Here is an 18,804-nt window from a genome sequence, read left to right on the forward strand (position 1 = left end):
AACGAAAGTTGTGGCACAACCTGATTAAAAGCAGTGATGACCATTCAGGTGCAGAGGTGGTTGACAGGTGGATTAACTAATAAGGGGTACAGAATAGAAATGTGCAGAAACAAAATTTGTGGCACTACCTGATAACTCACCTACGGAGGCAGACGTTAGGTGGATAGGCTGATTAGCTAGTGAGGAGTATGGAAACGATTTCTGGAAAAAATAAATTTGTAGCACAACCTGATTACAAGCCAGACTGTTCAGTGAGATACGAAGGTAAACTTTAGGTGGATAGGATGAACAACTAATCAGGGCTACACAATCGAATTGTGGACAAACGAAATTTGTGACACAACCTGATTATAAGCCGGCCTGACCACTCAGCTACAGAGGTGAACTTTGATTGGGAAGGTTGAATAACTAATGAGGGATAGTGAATAGAATTGATGAAAAAGGTAATTTGTGGCACAAGTTGACTAAAAGATGGGATGGGTTGGTAAGATACCTCATCAGGCTCAAGCAATCGTCAATTTTGTGATGGAGGGAAGTGTGGGGGTAAAATTTGTTAGAGAGACCAAGGCTCGAATAATATAAGCAGGTACGAATGGATGTAGATAGCAGTAGCCATGGGAAGACGAAGTCACTAGCACAGGATAGATTAGTGTGGACAGCTGTGTCAAATCGGTCTTCAGACTGCAGATCCATACAACACCATGTACCTGTAGATTTAAATATTAGTCAACGTGTTTAGGTAGAACACGGGGTAGAGAACGTTTTGTAGAAAAAGTTTTTGAGGGATATGTCGGATTTTGCATCTTTGCAGTTAGTGTCATGTTTCTCAACACTCTCATGACCCTCCTGCCCCTCCACCCCCTACGCAGTACGCTATTCTGCCCCCAAACCCCTTCCTGAAATTAATGTCAAGAGTTTTAGAGCGATGTGTTGAACAAGGCTCCAGATCTTTGTTATTGTAAGGCGGCAATATTTTACCACTATGCATCTAATAATCATGTAGACTTATCTTTATATCTGATCACTATTTCATTCGCTTATATTTGTTTCTACCATGTACTAACGATATCTACAGGGTGGTCCATTGATCGTGACCGGGCCAAATATCTAATGATATAAGCGTCAAACGAAAAAACTACAAGGAACGAAACTTGTTTAGCTTGAAGGGGGAAACCAGATGGCGCTATGATTGGCCCGCTAGATGGCGCTGCCATAGGTCGAACGAATTTCAACTGCGTTTTTTTTAAACTGGAACCCCCATTTTTTATTACATATTCGTGTAGTACGTAAAGAAATATGAATGTTTTAGTTGGACCACATTTTTCGCTTTGTGATAGATGGCTCTGTAATAGTCACAAACATATGGCTTACAATTTTAGACGAACAGTTGGTACCAGGTAGGTTTTTTAAATTAAAATACAGAACGTAAGTGCGTTTGAACATTTTATTTCGGTTGTTCCAATGTGATACATGTACCTTTGTGAACTTATCATTTCTGAGAACGCATACTGTTACAGAATGATTACCTGTAAATACCACATTAATGCAATAAATGCTCGAAATGACGTCCGTCAGTTTCAATGCATTTGGCAGTACCTGTAACGACATTCCTCTCAACATCGAGTAGTTCGCCTTCCGTAATGTTGGCACATGCATTGACAATGCGCTGACGCATGTTGTCAGCGTTGTCGGTGGATCACGATAGCAAATATCCTTCAGCTATCCCCACAGAAAGAAATCCGTGGACGTCAGATCCGGTGAACGTGCTTCGACGACCAATCCACCTGTCATGAAATATGCTATTCAATACCGCTTCAACCGCACGCGAGCTATGTGCCGGACATCCATCGTCTTGGAAGTACATCGCCGTTCTGTCATGCAGTTAAACATCGCGTAGTAACATCGGTAGCACATTACGTAGGAAATCATCATACATTGCACCATTTAGATAGTCATCAATAAAATGGGGGCCAATTACCCTTTCTCCCACAATGCCGCACCATACATTAACCCGCCAAGGTCGCTGATGTTCCACTAGTCGCAGCCATCGTGGATTTTTCGTTGCCGAATAGTGCACATTATGCCGGTCTACGTTACCGCTGTTGGTGAATGACGCATCGTCGGTAAATAGAAAGAGTGCAAAAAATCTATCATCATCCCGTAATTCCTCTTGTGCCCAGTGGCAGAACTGTACACGAGGTTTAAAGTCGTCGCCATACAATTCCTGGTGCACAGAAATATGGTACGGGCGCAATCGATGTTGATGTAGCATTCTCAACACCGACGTTTTTGAGATTCCAGATTCTCGCGCAAATCGTCTGCTACTGATGTGCGGATTAGCCGCGACAGCAGCTAAAACACCTACCTGGGCATCATGATTTGTTGCAGGTCGTGGTTGACGTTTCACATGTGGCTGAACACTTCCTGTTTCTTTAAATAACGTAACCATCCGGTGAACAATCCGGACACTTGGATGATGTCGTCCAGGATACCGAGCAGCATACATAGCACCCGACCGTTGATCACAATAGCCATACATCGACACGATATTGACCTTTTCCGCAATTGGTGAACGGTTCTTTTCAACACGGTTAATGTATCACGAAGCAAATACCGTCCGCACTGGCGGAATGTTACGTGATACCACGTACTTATACGTTTATGACTATTACAGCGCCATCTCTCAAAAACGAAAAAGGTGGTCCAACTAAAACATTCATATTTCTTTACGTACTATACGAATATGTTATAAAAAATGGGGGTTCCTATTAAAAAAAACGCAGTTGATATCCGTTTGACCTATGGCAGCGCCATCTAGCGGGCCAACCATAGCGCCATCTGATTTCCCCCCTTCAAGCTAGACGAGTTTCGTTCTTTGTAGTTTTTTCGTTTGATGCTAATTTCGTGAGATATTTGGTCCGGTCACTATCAATGGATCACCATTTATAGTACTGCATGCCTGGGGTTTAATAAGGACTGAGCACTCGCAAGAAACATAGTGCGCCATGCGTTCCTCGGAAGCTGCTAATGGCGAAAGAGGGGCTGGGAAGAGACTTGTCATGTTCTGTGGGGACCAACATTTACAGTCCTGAGAGAGAGCAGAGTGCGGCGGCGGCGGTTTACGATGCTGGAGATGCAGAACCCTCATAAGATAGTGAGAGTAGGCGGGAGGTTGCTCTCTGGGGGGACGGAAAATGTTTCAGAATAGTGTGGTTGGCGAAAGAGCGTCAGGGCGGAAGAAGGCGTAGGGACTTGGAGTTAGTGCGAAGGAATGCGCGAGGTTACAAACGATGGTATCTTCTCATGGAAAGTGCGAGGGCACGGTTACTGCGGAAAAAGCACAGACGCGTTTTTTATTGGTAGAGTGCTAAGGATACGGGAGGGGAAATGGTGCCTTTCAGAAAATCTTCGAAAAGGAGTTTGAGCTTCACGTGACTGGATGGCAGATTCATGAGTCATGTAGTGTAAGGTAATGTTTTTGTAACGGCAACTGGGATTCGTCGCCTGAGCGAAAACGTAGGCGCCACGTGTCCAGGAGAGTATGAGGTGAACGAGGACTTCCCTCTGGGGATCGATCGAGAGCACGTCCCTGCCAGGAGCAGTCGAAGACAGTTCTCTCCAGGGATCGAGCTACACACTTCACTGGCGAGAGCCACAGTGGGGAATCTGGCGATTAGATTTTGAGAAGTGTTTGCTTTCGACACAGGTAGTGTGTGAAGTAGTTTCCCCATAATGGAGTTGTTATTCTGTACACTCGATATACTGTCCCTTCTGAAATATTCAGGCCGATATATTTGAAGTAAATAATAAAAGGACTCTGCATAATATTATATGGACATAAACGACAAATTAATTATGGAAATGTATTAAATTTGCTTCATAGAAAGACTATATCGATTGCAATTCAATAAAAAGACATTATTTATATTAGGTGAACTCTAGTGCATAACGTTCTCGAAACTGACATTATTATCTTTGTCATTATATATAAGAGAAAAAATATATTTAAAATCGCTTCGATCCGGATCATTTCTTCTCTGTATGTAAGGTACGCTTGCTATTGTAAAGCGGTAGCTTTTGTTCTATTTGTTCTCGTACGTGGCGAATAATTCAAGAGTGTATTCTGTGCTTAGTGGAAATATATTTACAAAACGTGAGTGCATTGTGTTACTTAAAGAATCCATACAAACAATTCCTCCTGAATTAATATTTGCAAGAAGTTATTTAGCGTTTTTTCAGTCTCTGCGAAGCGAGCAGCGGTGATCTTTGACTGGCAACAATTGGCCTTCATTACGAGGCGTATTTAAATTTATTTTTTTGTGTAAGATATCACCACAGCCGGAGCAGAAAGAATCATTTCAAGTTATTCAATTAACTAAAGTGCAAAGCTTCACCAATTTTATTTTGTCAAAAAATGCATGCTTCAAAGATACGATTTATTCTACGTCAGTGAACTTAGTCTGCATTACATTTCGCCGAAAGCATTTGCAATAATTTGTTGGGAGCCTGGCACTCATTTGAAACATAATTTAATATTTATCTTTGGCGATATATATATATATATATATATATATATATATATATATATATATATATATATATATATATATATATAGGGTGCTACAAAAATGTACGGCCAAACTTTCAGGAAACATTCCTCATACACAAATAAAGAAAAGATGTTATGTGGACATGTGTCCGGAAACGCTTAATTTCCATGTTAGAGCTCATTTTAGTTTCGTCAGTATGTACTGTACTTCCTCGATTCACCACCAGTTGGCCCAATTGAAGGAAGGTAATGTTGACTTCGGTTCTTGTGTTGACATGCGACTCATTGCTCTACAGTACTAGCATCAAGCACATCAGTACGTAGCGTCAACAGGTTAGTGTTCATCACGAACGTGGTTTTGCAGTCAGTGCAATGTTTACAAATGCGGAGTTGGCAGATGCCCATTTGATGTATGGATTAGCACAGGGGAATAGCCGTGGCTCGGTACGTTCGTATCGAGACAGATTTCCAGAAAGAAGGTGTCCCGACAGGAAGACGTTCGAAGCAATTGATCGGCGTCTTAGGGAGCACGGAACATTCCAGCCTATGACTCGCGACTGGGGAAGACCTAGAACGACGAGGACACCTGCAATGGACGAGGCAATTCTTCGTGCAGTTGACGATAACCCTAATGTCAGTGTCAGAGAAGTTGCTGCTGTACAAGGTAACGTTGACCACGTCACCGTATGGAGAGTGCTACGGGAGAACCAGTTGTTTCCGTATCATGTACAGCGTGTTCAGGCACTATCAGCAGCTGATTGGCCTCCACGGGTACACTTCTGCGAATGGTTCATCCAACAATGTGTTAATCCTCATTTCAGTGCAAATGTTCTCTTTACGGATGAGGCTTCATTCCAACGTGATCAAATTGTAAATTTTCACAATTAACATGTGTGGGCTGACGAGAATCCGCACGCAGTTGTGCAATCACGTCATCAACACAGATTTTCTGTGAACGTTTGGGCAGGCATTGTTGGTGATGTCTTGATTGGGCCCCATGTTCTTCCACCTACGCTCAGTGGAACACGTTATCATGATTTCATACGGGATACTCTACCTGTGCTGCTAGAACATGTGCCTTTACGAGTACGACACAACATGTGGTTCATGCACGATGGAGGTCCTGCACATTTCAGTCGAAGTGTTCGTACGCTTCTCAACAACAGATTCGGTGACCGATGGATTGGTAGAGGCGGACCAATTCCATGGCCTCCACGCTCTCCTGACCTCAACCCTCTTGACTTTCATTTATGGGGGCATTTGAAAGCTCTTGTCTACGCAACCCCGGTACCAAATGTAGAGACTCTTCGTGCTCGTATTGTCGATGGCTGTGATACAATACGCCATTCTCCAGGGCTGCATCAGCACATCAGAGATTCCATGCGACGGAGGGTGGATGCATGTATCCTCGCTAACGGAGGACATTTTGAACATTTCCTGTAACAAAGTGTTTGAAGTCACGCTGGTACGTTCTGTTGCTGTGTGTTTCCATTCCATGATTAATGTGATTTGAAGAGAAGTAATAAAATGAGCTCTAACATGGAAAGTAAGCGTTTCCGGACACATGTCCACATAACATATTTTCTTTCTTTGTGTGTGCGGAATGTTTCCTGAAAGTTTGGCCGTACCTTTTTGTAACACCCTATATATATATATATATATATATATATATATATATATATATATATATATATATATATATATATATATATAGATATATATATAATCCCTTACTCGTGTTTCACTTAATAATAATAATAATAATAATAATAATAATAATTAATAACCACAGAAAGGAAGGGATAATATATCAAGTGAAGATTCTTTTGCTCTCTGTGGCATCTGCCACACATTGATTTGCTTCTCTACGGGAGAATATTTGAGTCGAATTTCCGTTTAGCACTACACAACAGTAATCTATTTTCAGAAAATACAATGACAGTTCGCAACGGCAGTTATTCGGCCTATGAAATTCGTGATAGCCCTTTCACAGACATCTCTGTTGTTGTAGTTGGTGACATGTTGAATTTCTTCCTTATTTTGAAGAACGATTTGTGATTTATTCTAGTGGACGGTGAACATCACACAACACCATAAAAAGAATCCACATGGAGTAAGCTCACAAGATCTTCGAGGCCATTCCAAGTCGCCACGGAGTGAGATCACTGACAGGAAATTTTTGGAGTGGGGTCATTGTCTCGCGAGGCGTGTGGCACGTAGCCCGTCCTGTGAAACCACATGCTGACTGCGCCCACTTCACCCAGAACAGACCAGAAGCTGTTCCTGACCATTTCACATTAACGCTCATCGTTAACTGTTTGCTGCATTACCGTCGAAATCTTCCAAAAACGAAGGGGGCGATCACACTGCCTGCACATAAACCAAACCAAACTGTGGTTCGCAGTGGATGCATGTGTGCAAGAATCACCCTAACGTTTTCTTGGCCCAAAATACGACAATTTTGTCAGTTAACGAACCCACACAGATGAAAATGTGCCTCGTCGTTCAACTGTTTCTGCAAAGTTGTTGTCCTCTTCTCGTTTTGTGAAAGTTCACTCGGCGAAATTTCTGCTTTTCAAATGATCTGTGGATGTGAGACACTGCGTCAACTGAATCTTATATTGGTGCATATTCTTTGCAAAAAGACCGTCGGAATTCCCAATTATTGAGAACAACGTTAAAGCTACTTGTGAGCGCTCACATACACACTATCCTGCGCCAATGCAATGTTTGTTCCGCACGAACGGAATGGTATCGTCCTGGCGATTTTATGATTGCAACGGACCCGGTTTCCTCGAATTTCTTTATCAACTACAGAACTGTTGATGCTGTAGGAGCATTATTACGTCCGAGAATCCCGCTAAGTCTAGGAACAGTTTGCAGAGCGCTTGGCGGCTCTGTAATGGATTCTCACAGTGAGAACGTGTTCTTCGGTTGTGAATGTCTCCATGGAAGCTGAGATACCAAAATACACAACAACGATTGATCAAGTAATCGAAATGACAATCGATATTAGAAATAATAAATACAGTACTTTAAACTTAAATACAAAATTACTCACTTTAAATATTGCGTAATACACATATCAAAAAAACTTTTGCATCACCCAGGTTCCCAGAACTCATGTAGGTAGTCGTTGACTGTGGATATTGTATCATACAGTCCTTTGACCGTTCAGAGACGTCACTAAACCCGCCCAAAGATTAACAACCATACATGAGCAGCGTCTATCAGACGGAGGGGGTCAGACAGCCGATCAGTTCCAGTCATGCCACCAGGAAGGAGGTACACGGCTCGTGTTGTCTGTAGTTCAACCATGCCCAGACGGTCACTACCGCCGTTCGATCGCGTTCGCATTTTTACTTTGTGCCAGGAAGGGCTCTCAACATGGGAAGTGTCCACGCGTCTCGGAGCGAACCAAAGCGATGTTGTTCCGACATGGGGGAGATACAGACAGACAGAAACGGTCGATGACGTGCTTCGCTCAGGCCGCCCGAGGGCTACTGCTGCAGTGGATGACCGCTACCTACGGATTATGGCTCGGAGGAACCCTGACAGCAACGCCACCATGTTGAATAGCGCTTTTCGTGCAGCCACAGGACGTCGTGCAACGACTCAAGCTGTGCGCAATAGGCTGCATGTGCGCGACTTCACTCCCGACGTCCATGGTGAAGTCCATCTTTGCAACCACGACACCATGCAGCGCGGTACATACGAGCCCACCAACATGCCGAATGGACCACTCAAGGATTCGCAACACATTCTCTTCACCGATATGTCTTCAAACAGACAATCATCGGAGACGTTTTTGGAGGCAACCTGGTCAGGCTGAATGCCTTAGACACACTGTCCAGCGGGTGCAGCAAGGTGGGGGTTCCCTGCTGTTTTGGGATGGCATTATGTGGGGCCGAGGTACGCCACTGGTGGTCATGGAAGCCGCAGTAATGGCTGTACGATATGTGAATGCCATCGTCCGAACGATAGTGCTACCATATCGGCAGAATATTGGCGAGGCATTCTTCTTCATGGACGACAATTCGCGCCCACATCGTGCACATCTTGTGAACGACTTCCTTCAGGATAACGACATCGCTCGACGAGAGTGGCCAGCATGTTGTCCAGACATGAACCCTGTCGACATGCCTTGGATAGGTTGAAAAGGGCTGTTTATGGGCGACGTGACCCACCAATCACTGAGGGGTCGACGCCGAATCGCCGTTGAGGAGCGGGACGATCTGGACCAACAGTGGCTTGATGAACTTGTGGATAGTATGCCTCGACGAATACAGACATGCATCAACGCAAGAGGACGTGCTACTGGGTAATAGAGGTACGGGTGTGCACAGCAGTCTGAACCACCACCTCTGAAGGTCTCACTATATGGTGGTACAACATGCAATGTGTGGTTTTCATGAGCAATAAAAAGGCCGGAAATGATGTTTATGTTGATCTCTATTCTAATTTTCTGTACAGTTTCCGGAACTCTCGGAACCGGGATGATGCAAAACAGTTTTGATGTTTGTTTATGAAAGAACTTGTACAACTTAATAAATGACATTATTTCTAGTACTTGAAAAATACAGTACAATCACGTGGACATAATCTTGAGCAGTGTTATTACTTTCAGTTCAGAGCAGCCAACTGTTAATTTTTGATCCATTAACAGGGCAGTGTCACTGCGGGACCCGGACCCGTAGCATGTGCATTTCTAACTGTCCTCCCCTAACCACAGTCGCTTTTTCTTCACTCTGTGATGAGAAACGTACATCCTAGTTTTTCCCGCTCCTGTACCAACTTGACCGCTTTCTCCCTACAGATTTTAGCTATCACTCCCGCTGCATTAAGTATTATCATCTTAATAGTTTACACTTTGTATCACTAATTGCAGGGAATTTTTCTTCATTATATGGTAAGAAAGAGACAGAAGACGTTCCCAGAAACTACTGCAGGGAGGACTAATAATCTACTAACGCTGAAGAGATAGTCGACAGATCAGTGTACGTGCCTTGCAGTACGTCAGGATCTCTAGAATATAGAAGCAGATGGGTTGGCATGTTTATCCATGGTGACAGATGAAGTTAATCGATGCCTTCCTATGATCACTGTTTTTAGCGGACGCCAACAGCCAAAAGAATTTCAGAGAGAGAGAGATGGAGAGAGAGAGAGAGAGAGAGAAGCAGCACTTCTCTGGAATCAATATTCAATAGCAGGCCAAATTTTAATTTCGGGAGCTATGTGTCTTTAATTACTCTAAGCTTTTTCAGTCATTTCCTGTGCCATGCTGCAATGCTGAAGCTTCACACGGTTGCTTTCTCTCTTCCTTTCGAAATTTTGCCTGTGTCTCTGGTCTCTCTTTGGGATTAGTCCCTTGGGAAAATATGGCAAACCGGTGCTCTCACAATTTCACGACGTTCTTTAGATGCTGTCACGGAGAACCTCCATGGATGTGATGCGAGTTAAGGTACAGATTAACTGTGCTAAGTAGCAGTGGCCGGCCGGGGTGGCCGAGCGGTTCTAGGCGCTACAATCTGGAACCGCGCGCCCGCTACGGTCGCAGGTTCGAATGCTGCTTCGGGCATGGACGTGTGTGCTGTCCTTAGGTTAGTTAGGTTTAAGTAGTTCTAAGTTCTAGGGACTGATGACCTCAGAAATTAAGTCCCATAGTGCCATTTGAAGTAGCAGTGAACAACAACTACTGGCTGCACTAAGAATCAGAAAACTGCAACTTTCTTTATCCTGGAAATCACTTTGAACTTATCAGGGCCTTATGGACTATTCAAGGAGTATACTTAGCTACTTGCTTCCATGTTCAATGGATTATATTAACGGTAAACGTTACGAAATGGAAAGTGTCATATGATCAAAAGTAGCACAAAAACTAAAAATGATACATTTATATGACTACAGAATGGTAATTGACTGTTTGTTTCTATTCATGAATTCCCCTATAGTTCAGTCAGCGTAAGTTGATCCCTGTCAATTGCAGCTGGTTTGCAACGTCAAGTAAGAACGTAACACGATTTTGTGAACGTCTCTACGACAACCTCCAATGTTGTCACATTTCTGTAGACGGTTACTGTTATCGCGTGCAGCCGTTAGCGCTTTGTTGTTGTAAGCTGGCAACAGCGCTACGAGCTATCAGGACCTTCTTAAGCCCTCTCGACTATAGTGTGTAAGAGTTTTTAAGGAGAAAGCCCCAAAAAAACTGGTATAGGCATGCGTATTAAATTAGAGAGAGATGTAAACAGTAAGAATACGGCACTGCGGTCGGCAACGCCTGTAGAAGACAATAAGTGTCTGGTGCAGTTATCAAGATTTAAGTGAGTATGAACATGGTGTTATAGCCGGCGCAAGAGCGATGGAACATAGCCTCTCCGAGGTAGCGATGAAGTAGGGATTTTCCCGTACGTCCATTTCGCGAGTGTGCCATGAGTATCAGGAATCCAGTAAAACATCAAATCTCCGACATCGCTGCGGCCGAAAAAGAATCCTGCAAGAACGGGACCAACGACAACTAAAGAGAATCGTTCAGCTTGACAGAAGTGTAACCCACAAATTGCTGCAGACTTCAATGCTGGGCCATCAAGAAGTATCAGCGTGCGAAGCATTCAACGAAACATCATATCGATATGGGCTTTCGAAGCCGAAGGCCCTCTCGTGTACCCTTGAAGACTCACGACACAAAGCTTTAAGACACGCCTGGGCTAATCAGCACCGACGTTGGACTATCTATGACTGAAAACGTGTTGCCTGGCCGGACGAGTCTTGTTTCAAATTGTATCTTCAAACCAATCAAGTACAACTGTGGCCCAGTGACATGGACCATTGTCAACCATACAAATTCCATAGTTATTTGGGAAAATGAAGTCCATGAATGGCTGCAAATCGTCTCCAAGTGCCGAACCATTTCCAGTCCATTATCGGTTCAGATGGACCAGAGGACAGAGACTGTGCCACGTAAACACCGCCCACACCATTATGAAGCCACCACCAGCTAACACAGCACCTTGTTGACAACATGGGTGCAAGACTTCGTGAGTCTGCACCACACTCTGTAAGTTGGATGTTTAGGTTTTTATGTTGGTAACGCCATGTAGCGCTCTATATGAAAAACATTGACTGTGCTGTGTGCAGTCTGTGGCTGGTTCGCATTGTTGGAATTTCCTAATGTAGTGTTGGGCAGTTGGCTGTTAACAGCGAATAGCGTTGCGCAGTTGGAGGTGAGCCGCCAGCAATGGTGGATGTGGGGAGAGAGATGGCGGAAGTTTGAGAGCGGACGATCTGGACGTATGTCCATCAGAAAGAGTAAATTTGTAATATTGGATATCATGGACTGATATATATATATATATATATATATATATATATATATATATATATATATAATGACTTTTGAACATTATTCAGGTAAATACATTGCTTGTTCTCTATCAAAATCTTTCATTTGCTAACTATGCCTATCAGTAGTTAGTGCCTTCAGTAGTTTGAATCTTTTATTTAGCTGGCAGTAGTGGTTCAAATGGCTCTGAGCACTATGGGACTTAACATCTATGGTCATCAGTCCCCTAGAACTTAGAACTACTTAAACCTAACTAACCTAAGGACATCACAAACATCCATGCCCGAGGCAGGATTCGAACCTGTGACCGTAGCGGTCACGCGGTTCCAGACTGAAGCGCCTAGAACTGCACGGCCACACTGGCCGGCTTGGCAGTAGTGGCGCTCGCTGAATTGCAGTAGTTCGAGTAACGAAGATTTTTGTGAGGTAAGTGATTTGTGAAACGTATAGGTGAATGTTAGTCAGGGCCATTCTCTTGTAGGGATTATTGAAAGTCAGATAGCGTTGCGCTAAAAATACTGGCTGTCAGTTTAGTGTTGATCAGAATAGGTAAAGAGCGAAATGTCTGAGTATCTGCTCAGCTGTTTGAAAATCAAATAATGTAAGAGGTTTACCAGCACAGTAATTCATTAATTTTTCTAAGGGGACGTTTCAAATCAAACCCTACCATCACGTCTTACCAACTGAAATCGGGTATCATATGACCAGGCCACGTTTTCCAGTCGTCTAGGGTCAAACAGACATGGTCATGAGTCCAGGAGAGGCGCTGTAGCCGATGTCGTCCTGCTAGCAAACGCTCTCGCGTCTGCCGTCTGCTATCGTAGCCCGTTAACGCCAAATTTAGCCGCGCTATCCTAACGGATACGTTCCTCATACGTCACACATTGATTTCTGCAGTTATTTCACGCAGTGTTGCCTGTCTGTTAGCACTGCTCTCGGTCGTTAAGCGATGGTCGGCGGCCACTGCTTGCCTGTGGTGAGAGGTAATGCCCGATGAGCCGTCCTCACTCCAACTATGTGTTATCGTGAACCTGGCTGTCTATCCGTGTTTGGTTTCCCGCCCTTGCTGCAGTTACACCGTGTTTCTTCTTCCTTCTACGTGTGGCAGCAGCGATGCGTATCCATATTTGCACCGTGTACCATCTTTGGTTTCGTGGATATAATTTCTGGCTAGGGCAGGGGCGGGCAAACGTTGCACGCGGCTCATGAGCGCACAGCGCTGCACGTGTGCTGCTCGCGTGCAGGCGTCGACCGGGGCTGTGGCGACAGCCGGCAGGCTGCGGCAGTGTAGTGCCAGGCTGAGCTGCGGACGTTGATGCAAAGCGAGCACTATGTAGTGAACGTTGTATTTCAAGAAACGGAGAAGTGGAGATTTGCTATCTTTTAAAAAGTAATGGGAGAATCATTTTTTCTTTGTGCAAAAACGTGAAAATTCGAAATGTTTAATATGTGGCAGCATTCTCGCTGGTCAACGGAAGTTTAGTATTGAAGGCCAATATAATAAATTTCACAAGGACGAGTACAATTTATTGTCGGATTCTGAGCGGATGGGGAATTGACTGAGCTTAAGAAGAGCGATTATCTGACGATATCAGATGAATCTGTGGTAGTTGGCCGGCCAGAGTGGCCGAGCGGTTCTATGCACTACAGTCTGGAACCGCGCGACCGCTATGGTCGCAGGTTCGAATCCTGCCTCGGGCATGGATGTGTGTGATGTCCTTAGGTTAGTTAGGTTTCAGTAGTTCTAAGTTCTAGGGGACTGATGACCACAGCAGTTGTACCATAGGGCTCAGAGCCATTTGAATTTGTCGTAGTTGCTGTTGTCACGAGAGATCTGCGACTTTCTCTCATATCTCTCATCTAACTGATTGAAAATTTTATGGAGCACTGTTTTCAAGTTTTCAGGACGACAACAATAATAGCCCAGCGGTATGTGCAAGTTATAAGACTGCGCTTAATATAGCGAGAGCTGGAAACCCATTTGCTGAATTAATAAGTTTCCGTTAAGAGCAAACATCAGTGATGAAAATTTACGTAACTGTTTGTGTTTGTCTGTATGTAGAAATTTTGTTCCAGATATTAAACGTATTGTAAACTCCACCTGTGATAATTAAATAAAACGTATCGTAGGTAATAGGTACTCTTTCAAACCATGATTACCTTCAAGCACTCCTACTAACCATATTCATTCATTTAATAAAGCAAGCTAGGAAACAGAACGCATTACAGAGGAAGGAGCGGGCGGAAGGTATGGTGGGGATGGGAGATAAGCTGGTGGCCAGCTTGCCCCTGTGTGCACGCGGAACACCTGTTAACTGCACGCGTGCAAGTGCACCGCACATGTGCAGGATTCCTGCCCGCCCCTGGGCTAGGGGGTCTGCTGGCAGTCGGTCGGTTGCTGCAGACCAGGGAAGTTATCTCCGCGCGGTGCAGTCGGCTGGGTCTGCTGGCGGTCCCTGCGCATTGTCGGAGCGTGTGTGGAGGTGTCCAATCGCTATGACCTTCATGGTTCACGGACCCATGACGTCAAGTTGAGTAGTGGTTTCAAGTACCCAAGATACGTCCATTCGTGTTGTGTGGTTCGTTTCGGTGGTTTGCTGTTGGGGAGGTTTTCCTGTGAGCAACAACAAGTGTTTCTATTGCTGAAATTTAGCCGCCATGCGGTGGAATTAACTATATTGGTTGACTATAAAATTCAAGTGCACTAGCGTAATTTTCTGCCTTGTGGCCGTTAGTGTTCTGGGTACCTGCCCTAGCCACTAACATAATTTGAGGGAATTTCATTTCCTCACCTGTTGTTGCTGTCCAACATGGTGTGTAATTTTGACAGCTTAATGCATATAGATATTGATTGTGGATAATCACGCCCGTAACATCTTGTGTTTGAATTCTCATGTACCAATTGGTAGCAAGCAAGTCGTTTGTCGGTCGGTCCATGGCTGTCCCTTGGTTGGGCTCCGACGGATTAAATGTTGTTGGGCTCACCACCTGTCTCACCTAAGTGAACGAGGGCTGAACAACCCCTTGGAGGTTTCTGAGTGCTGTTGTTTTTACTGGATTTCTCGCTGGTGTTTAACTGTCGGTTTATAATCTATCATAGCCAATGATAAAAAATTAGTGTGGTTTTGGCTACTTAAAACTTATGGCTCGTGGTTATGTTCTTTTTTTTTAAATTTTGGAAAAATAATTGTGAGGCTACAGCCTTGGAACTTATTCTTAAAATTACCTTTCAAGCTTAACCATTGCGGCCTTCTGCCTTTGAAAGGTTATGGTGAATTATTTTAAAATCTTGAAAATGTGATTATGGGCTTTCAGCCATATTGCAGCCGTTTGTATTGCATCTTGTTTATGTTTGTCTATCCACCCTTGCCTTGAGGCTTCCAGTCTAGCTGTGATACCATATTTTTTATTATTTGCTATTTTATTATTTGCTATTTTAACTGCATTTTATCTTGTTGATTTTTAAGATTTCTTGTTCTGAGGCCTTCGGCCGTGTAAGAATTGCATTTTGAAAATCGTAGTTGTACAGGTTCGGCTGTGTGCCGCTTTGGTTTAAATGTGTTATTAAATTACAATAAATTACAATTTTAAGGCGAGACTGACCCCAACATTATTTGGCCCTTTCCACAATCGTAAGCACCTTCTGCTCAGCCGGTTTAGCGGGCGTTTCACCCGAAATTTGGTATTCTCGGCACACTCTCGGAATATTGAATTCCCTAAAGATTTCCGAAATGGAATTCTCCGAATACCAATCTCCGTTAAAAGTCTGTTAATTCTCGTCGTGCGGCCATAATCCCGTCGGAAACATTTTCACATGAGCCGCCTGAGTACAAATGAATGCTATGCCAAGTGCACTCCCCTTTTTATTCCTTGTGTACGTGATACTCCAGCCATCTATATATGAGCACGTCGATATCCCACGACTTTTGCCGCCTGTGGGGCCAGAAAAATACTCGTCTTCTTCTATTGTGGCCCAGGTAAGTTAAAAGGTTGAAGCCCTTGTTGTGGGAGCTTCCTGTACTTGGCTCTGCAGTCACTGCATCGTTCCTGGCCGTCCAGTGACTTATCACTCCATCTATAACTGCTCCTCCGGGTAATGCGCTGGGCAGCCACCCCTGAACGCAGCCTGACCCGTCAACCCCGGTCACCGACCCCACATCTCCGCACCCCGCGGTGACAGTCGACGACACCCCACAGGCTATCCGACAGGTGTCGCGGGGATGGCTTCCGGTAGATGCACCGCGTCTCGCACTGTTTCACCAAGGCTCGGAGCTGCGCCCGCAGTGCTGCCAACGCCAGCGACCATGCTCCCTAATCGGGTGCTAGCACCATAGCAGTGCTAAGGCAGCAACGTGAGCGGGGCAAGGAAGCTAGATATGTCATCAATCACAAATCCACTGTGCAATATATAAACTGGTGTCCAAAACTGAAGCAACAAGCTGTTATTCCCCCGTCTTGTGTCTAATTCACGATATAATCATACAAACTGTGAAAAGACGTCGTTACGATCGTGTTCTGCACGGAAGATTGTATTCTGGTCAACGGACAACCACGCCAGCAATGACGTCAGGGCGTCTATGAAACGAGGTAGCGTTTGCAGTTTAGTCCCACACCCACAATCGCTGTGTACACAACCACAGACGGTGCAGTATGGCACAGAGAAGATACCTATAGACTCTCTGCTGTGCAGAGACGTAGGAAGAGTGGAAGCAGACGAGTGGCAAGCTGATGTGGCTCGATGGCTTAATGTGAGTCTTTCTGTTGTTTCTCGGTAGCGGCTACAGTTTACAGAGACCGTAATTGTATCCTGGAGACCACGACAGGGCCGACCGCGTGTGACGTCAGAAAGAGTGGATCGTTATTTGGCTGTAAGGGCACGACAGTACTGCGAAATTACTGCACTGCAACTGATATCTGACCTCGAGGCATCCCCTGGACGTCTTGTATCGAGGCAAACGGTGTACAGATGGCTTCAGCAGAGTGGCCTTTATTGTTGCAGACCTGCTGTCTGTTTACCTCTGGCGTTTCTTCAAAGAAGGGAACGTCTAGAGTGACGCCGTGAACATGCCACCTGGACGGTCGAACGGAGCGCCAGTGTTCTTGTAGTGGACTGACCCGACAGCCAATCCACTAAGACTTGTAGCCGAATAGCACGCGATTAAGCTCACGCAGGCTGGCGTGAGGTCTGGAACAGGTCAGAGAAATAAGACTAGCCAAACAAGAGTAACTGGTAGAATACTTAACTTTAATCCACAATTGGTGAACATCGCTCTTGTTGATACATTATATAATCTCAATATAAACTGGTCATGGCGCCTTGCTAGGTCGTAGAAAATGACGTAGCTGAAAGCTATGCTAACTATCGTCTCGGCAAATGAGAGCGTAATTGTCAGTGTAGCTTCGCTAGCAAGTCGGCTGTACAACTGGGGCGAGTGCTAGGACGTCTCTCTAGACCTGCCGTGTGGCGGCGCTCGCTCTGCATTCACTGACAGTGGCGACACGCGGGTCCGACGTATACTACTGGACCGCGGCCGATTTGAAGGCTACCACCTAGCAAGTGTGGTGCCTGGCTGTGACACCACAGTTCTTTTCACAGGTAAGTCCCGATTTGGTCTGGAGAGTGATTCTCGACGGATTCGCATCTAGAGGGCACGCGAAACAAGATTTTAGGAGCCAAACGTTGTGGAAAGAGACCGATATGGAGGAGGATTACTAATGGTATGGGCAGGGATTACGTTGACCACTCGAACAAACTTCTGAATGAGCAAGACTTAACTGCTGTCAGGTACTGTGAGGAGATCTTGGGATCTCATGTGCGGTTGTTGCGATGTACTGTGGGCCCAGACTTCGTACTGATGGACGATAATGCTCGACATCATAGAGCATGGATGGTTGATTTTTTTTTTTGAAAGAGAAGATATTTGCACGCATGGCGTGATCTGCTCGCTTTCCCGACTTGAATCCCATAGAGCATGTCTGGGATGCACTACGGAGGCGGGTTGCATCACGTCAACATGCACCAACCACTTTCCGAGACTTGTGAGCAGCTCTGCAGGAAGAATGGGCGTTATCGCCTCAACATCAGATTGATGACATCGTGTGCGTCGTTGTCAGGCCTGTATTAGTGCCAGAGGTGGTCACATCCCGTACTAAGCACATTAACGAGTCGTCAAAATGTTTGTGTAAATCTGATAAGTTGAAAAAGAACAAACAAAAAACAAAACGAACAACATTTTTGTTGCAGTTGATTGCGTTCTGTATTCTTTACATTGTTTCTACTTTACTACCATCTATTTATACTGTTTTGTTGCAATTTCAATGCATGAACGTTCTCTTTATTGTACACACGTGGGGGAGTGTGTGTGGAACGTCTGCAGTGTCAAGACCACCATGCCTACTTTTATTTAATTTTTATTACTTATTTATTTATTGCTTATTTACCTTTACTTTATTAGGGGCTGAAGGCCCTCTCTTACATCTCACAGGAACAACACGTACAAAAAGTATCACATAGCGATCACAATGATATTAATTTGCTTTACGAATAAAACTAATGATTGGCAGTAATAATGCTAATAATAATAGTAACTCTAATAAAGATGTTAAAATGATATAGGAAGTAAGAATGATATTAATTAGTTATTACGTAGCAATCTCAATGATAATAATTTGCCGGCCGGTGTGGCCGTGCGGTTCTAGGCGCTACAGTCTGGAGCCGAGCGACCGCTACGGTCGCAGGTTCGAATCCTGCCTCTGGCCTGGATGTGTGTGATGTCCTTAGGTTAGTTAGGTTTAATTAGTTCTAAGTTCTAGGCGACTGATGACCTCAGAAGTTAAGTCGCATAGCGCTCAGAGCCATTCGATAATAATTTGCGATATTAACAGAAAGAAATAATTTGTAATAATAATAATAATT

The sequence above is a fragment of the Schistocerca cancellata genome, chromosome 3, assembly GCF_023864275.1.
Source record: "Schistocerca cancellata isolate TAMUIC-IGC-003103 chromosome 3, iqSchCanc2.1, whole genome shotgun sequence".
Classification (NCBI taxonomy): domain Eukaryota; kingdom Metazoa; phylum Arthropoda; class Insecta; order Orthoptera; family Acrididae; genus Schistocerca; species Schistocerca cancellata.